The sequence below is a fragment of the Cornus florida genome, unplaced genomic scaffold (genome assembly GCF_030987335.1).
Source record: "Cornus florida cultivar Cherokee Brave unplaced genomic scaffold, ASM3098733v1 CherokeeBrave_3.0.0_Hap2_Chr02, whole genome shotgun sequence".
Taxonomy (NCBI): Eukaryota; Viridiplantae; Streptophyta; class Magnoliopsida; order Cornales; family Cornaceae; genus Cornus; species Cornus florida.
In genome coordinates, this window is record NW_026775572.1 from 103,609,601 (window position 1) to 103,615,600 (window position 6,000).

Genomic DNA, 6,000 nt, shown 5'->3' on the forward strand with positions numbered 1-6,000 from the left:
CAAACTTATGCAATATGCTCAATTTCAACATAAAAGTGCATGCAATCCTAATCACAGTTCCTAGCAATGCATATGAACCCAAAGCCAATATCTAGACTTCGCAAGAAATGAAATTAAAGATAGAAATGAGGGAGGAATAGGGTTTTGACACCTTACGAAATGTCTTGCTAGTCTTTAAGGTCTCTAGCAAGACGTTGGGCTCTTTTAGCCCGGATCAAAAATCTTATAATGCATCCCCTCCTTGATGGGGTGATAAGTGTGTTGAAATCCACCCAACAAATAGTTCTTTAAGGAACTTGTTGGATTAAGCTCAAAAGATGTTTTTGGTCCTTGGTCAATGCAATCTTTGGGCTTCCATGCCCTTTCAAAACAAGACTTCAAAACAATTTTCATTGGTTTCAAGGTTAAAGATGAGCTTTTTGGAATTTTGGTTTCAAGCAAAGACTCTATTCCTTCACATTCATAATTATGACATTTTTCTACAACATTAACCTCTTCATGCTTGTTAAATGAGTTGGGGGTTGGATTGAAAATATTCAACTTCACCTTCATGTGGCCAAATGAGATCTTCATTATCCCTGTCCTACAATTAATGTTGGCATTTGCAGTTGCCAAGAAAGGACGGCCAAGGATAATGGGAATTTGGCTCTTAGAATATGGGATCGGTTCCGTGTCAATGACAATGAAATCAATGGGAAAGAAGAATTTATCAATTTTAATCAAGCCATCCTCAATGATACCCCTAGGCTTTTTGATGGATCGGTCGGCAAGTTACAAAACCACCGACGTCGCTTTCAAGTCTCCTAAGCCTAATTTGACATATACCAAGTATGGAAGAAAGTTAACACTTACTCCTAGGTCAAAAAAAGCCCGATTAATGATATGATCACCAATGATGCATGAAGTGGTAGGTGAACCGGGGTCCTTAAACTTCGGAAGAGTGTTATGTTGCAAAATTGAGCTTACTTGCTCAGTTAAGACCACTTTTCTAGGTGCTTGGCTTTTATTCTTCCTCTTTTGGGTGCACAAGTCTTTTAAAAACTTGGCATAAGCCGGAATTTGCTTGATTGCATCCAAAAGTAGAAGATTAACTTTTACTTGCCTAAACACATCCATAATTTCATTTGTTTTGGCCTTTTACTTGTCAATTGAAATGGATCATTTTAAGGCATCCGGAAATGGAGCTTTTTGTTCAAAAACCTTTTCAGAATTTTTCTTTGAAGTCTCTTCAACACAAGAAGTTTTTAAATCATTTTACAAATTTCTCTTTTCAAAATCACTTTTCAAGATATTCTCGTTTGAAAAATCATGCATGTGCAATGAAGGAGGAATAGGGTCTGAAACGAGACGGGTGTCAACTTGTGGTTGCACCGGTTCACTCTCTTCATTGGACATACACACTTGGTTGTCCACAATCTTCCCACTTCTCAAGGTAGTCACCGCATTGACATGCTCTATTGTGTGACCTTCCGATGATGAATGAGTCTTCACACCACATTGTTGCTTTTGTGGGGCATTCATAGGCATTTTTTCTTTCTCTCTTGCATTTAATGTGCTAGCTATTTGCCCTACTTAGGTTTCTAGCTTTGCAATGGATTGAGAGTGAGAATGAAGTAATTGTACGTTAGCCTCTAGAGTGCCCAAAGCGGTCAAAACTTTCACTTCAAAAATAGGACTTCTAACATTTCCTTGGGAATATAATTGATTGGGAAAATGAGAATTTGAAAATTGGTTTCCTTATGATTGGTATGATGATCTAAAACCTTGGGAACCTTGGCCTTGCATTGGAGGTGGAATGTACTTTCCTTGAAAACCACCTTGGGAAAGGTTTGAGCCTTCCCCTTGGTTTTTTCAAGAGAAGTTCAGGTGATTTCTCCAACTAGGATTATAGTGATTGCCATAAGGATTGTTCCCTTGATTCACAAATGTTGCATTTACTTGTTCATGATGCTCATTTTGCACATGTCCATGGGGACAATTGGAAGTAAAATGTAAAACACTTGAACAAGTCATACATGTCTCATTAGATGCATGACGAGAATGGTTAGGGAAGGAAGATACTTGATTTGCCGAGTTTTGGTTGATCAAGAATTGATCAAACCTTTGAGATAATGAGTTCATCTCGGCGGCAATTTCATTGGAGTGGTCGACTTGATGTAAGCCAACACTCTTCCTTCCACTTGAATTCCTACTATTCTTAGAAGATAAAGTTCGATGCAAAGAATTTTCACTCATGCTTTCATAAAGACGCCACACGTCATCCTCATGCCTATCAATGTAAAAGCCACCCATGGAAGCATCAACCATGCCCTTGTAATTATCCGATAAGCTCTCAAAGAAATATTGAACTAATTGCCATTTGAGTATGTCATGATATGGACACTTCCTAAGTAATTCATTAAAGTGTTCCCATACCTCATGAAATTTTTCCCCATAACCATGTGAAAATTCCCTAATTGAAGTTCTCATGGCATTGGTCTTTGAAACCGGATAGTACTTCTTCAAGAACTCTTGTTGCATTTCTGCCCAAGAAGTTATTGAAAAAGGCTTAAGATTGTTAAACCAATATTTTGCCTTGTCTTTGAGGGTGAATGGAAAAATTTTAAGCCTTAAAACCTCTTCCAGCATGTCCGTATATCTTATGATGGAACATACTTCAAGAAACTCATCCAAATGCTTGTAAGGTTCTTCACTTGGAAGTTCATGATAATTAGGAAGCATTTGAAGGGTTTGTGGTTTGATCTCATAGTGATGTGCTCTAAATGGTGGCAATTGAATGCATGTGGGTGCATTATATTATCATTAAGCACGTAGTAATCTCTTAAATCAAGGGGAGGATTAACAATTGGAGGTGCAACACGGGCACCTTGATTTCCTTGGATGATGGGTGGTTGTGGAGCATACATTGGCCTAGGTATTCCTAATGGAACTTGGCCTTGTTGTTATGGTTGGTGAATGAATGGTCTTGGCATGCCTAATGGTACTTGCATGTTATCATGATGCACATTGGGATGGAGGATACCTTGTTGGTCTATATGACCAAGGTCCTCCACATGGTCCTCATTGTTTACTTCCATTGTGGAAGTAAAATGATCAAAATTACCCCTTCCCCTAGGTGTACGAACAATGGATTCTAAATTCAAATTAAGAGGGACAAGAGTAGGATTTAATGACCTACGACCATGCATGCATAAAAAGACACAACAAGCAACAAGCAATAAACAAACACTTCACCTTCATAACAAATCAATCAACAACAAACTTCCTCCACATACAATGTTCCCATACTCCCATGCTTTAAAAAATATGCAAAGAACAATAAAATGCCTCCACGCGGGTTCACGATTTATCTAAGAATTGAAATACAAGCCTTTACGCGGGTCGACGATTTAACTAGAGATTGAGTAGGAAAAAGCTCACAAAGGTCCTTTAGCACTTCAACTCTAAAAAAAATTTTAGCCTTGCAAATTTTTAGATTTTTAGCTTTTTCCTTCTTTTGCTTAGCTGCTTTGCTTGAATGCTCCTTTGCTTACCTTCTTAACTCAATGCTCCTAGTCAAACAAGAACCAACACAATAAGTAATCAAAATGAAAACAAAGTAAAGACACAATCAAAAGAGTACTAATTCCTAATTGATTCCACAAATACGACGTTGCCAATCAATCAATCCCCGGCAATGGCGCTAAAAACTTGGTGTGTCCCGGGTCGTCAACCCCGAAACCCAACAGTTTGTGTGATACCAAAAGATAGTGGTATAAAGCTATGATGAATGTGGCCAAGTTTTACATTTAGAAATTGCCACAACTACCTTTCACTAAAAATATAACTAAGGCAAGTAGGGATCGTCCAAAGGGATTAGTGGGTCATACACTGTCGAGGAATCAAGATTAGGGTTAGTAGGTCGAGTGATCAAAAGATTGGTTGGTGGGTTGAATTACACTAGATGCAAATTAAACTAAAGTAAGCAATTAAATGTAATGGAGAGAAAATAAGAGAAAGATTTTGCGGTTTAGAGATCACCACTAAGCATAGCTTTCTACACCTTTAATAAATAATTAATGAGGGGGAAAACATGTATTGCAACAAAGTGTGTGTGTGTGGTTGTTTCAACAAGCATGGATGACAAATTAAGTATATATTGTCTAAGCAACATGGTGGACAGTACAACATATCAAATTAAGCCATTAATCCTTTCTTTAAGCTCACAACCAAACACATCACAAGGTTAGAGATATATGCTACCTGCTCTCATAAGTATGGGACGTCAAACAATAAGCATGGATTATCCTCCAATTTAACATCTAAGCTACAACTACACTACAATTTAGCTAATGACATGAAATTAAACTAATTAAACTAAGGGAGAAGTACAATCCATCAAGAAATGAGTATGAAACATCAAATAAACCACAAGAACATTCCATTAAGCACTATGTCTTGACAATCTCTAGATCTATAGCATTAATACACATAGACATGCATCAATAACACAAGAAATAGAGACAAACACATGAACATCTATTCTAGCATACATAGACATATGGATAGAATAAAATGATCAATTGGAAGCATTAAACCATATAAATCATTGAATAAACAAGATCTATATATATAAAAGTGTCAAAAAATGTATCACAATACAAATCCCCTCAAAAATACATAAATCAAGATGTAGAAAGCATGTTTAGGGCTAACTCTAGCCCCAAGAGGTTGTCTAGCCACTCATGGATGATGTCGTCCAACCCTCAAGGGCAAGCTCCGTGGAAGAAATCTGCTCCTTGGTTGATAAAGAGCTTCCAATGGTGTCTCTAGCCTCCTCTTCTCCTTTGCTTCCTCACTAAAATTCTTTAAAATTCTCCCTCTATGGTTGTGTGTAAACCCCCCTCTCAAAAGTTGCTCAAATATTCCTTTTTGGTAGGTTAAGTGACACCCAAAAATGATCTAGCACGTACTCCAATATTCTCCCAATGATTGGATAGAGGACAACTTTTTATGAGCTGGCAATATAACTTTTTCGCACTAGAGAAAGTTCGATCGATCGAACATTGACCTTGGATTGATCAAACATGGCTGAGATCTATCGAACTGAAGGTGGATCGATCCTCTATGGCGGTGCCTTTTCGGATAAAAACAAATCTGAGATATTTTGAAGATATTTTTAGGAAAAGAACAAAAGCGGTTGGCAGGGTGGTACAGCTGGATAAGATCAATCATTTTGATAAGGACAAGATAGTTCGATAGATCAGAGAATGAAGTTGGATTGATCAAACTTTGAGATCTTTGAATAGGGACAAACATAGCTCAGATCCATCTTGAAGTGCTGAGATCGATGAAAGTTGGATCGATCGAATTTTTCTTGAGATCGATCGAAGTTGCTGAAATTCCACCCTTTGCTTCCTTTTGCTCTACTTTGCTCCTTTTTTTTATTCATCCCAGAATTGCTTCATTTCTGCTCTTATTTGGCTGAGTTAGCTTATTTTAGGGATAAGTACCTGAAAATGGAAATAACACAAAATCAATGGAAAACGGAAAAATAAGATAGATAAAGGTTCTAGAATACCTAAGCTTAAGGGGTTTTAATGTGCACTTTTCAGCGCTCATCAAGTAGTTACACACTCAGCTATCTCACTCTCTATACACACGTTATACTAGTAAAGACACTAGTTTTCATAGCCTCTACACACACACTAGCTCAACACAGTGCACTCATACACTCCCCCGTCCTAAGCACCCTTGGTTGGTCTTAATGAGCTCTTACAGATCTCTCAACAAAAGAATGGAGGTTTCAACATGCCAATTACAATTTACTTAAGCTGTTACACAATATAAGAATGGATACACAGCTCTAAGTGCACAATAAAAGAAACCTTAGTACACACTTCTCTGCAATCAATAGGATACATCTATCAAAACATAATGTAGCTTCACTTGATGATCAAACTAGGTTCCCATAACCTTGTCTCAACTAAATACACTTGATTGTATGGAATACTCAATTAG

General features: G+C 37.5%; 1 pseudogene; it reads left to right on the plus strand.

Moving 5' to 3' along the window:
• The first annotated feature begins 2,365 nt into the window (after window positions 1-2,365).
• Window positions 2,366-2,464, plus strand: LOC132298046 (small nucleolar RNA R71; annotated as a pseudogene).
• The last annotated feature ends 3,536 nt before the right edge of the window (window positions 2,465-6,000 follow it).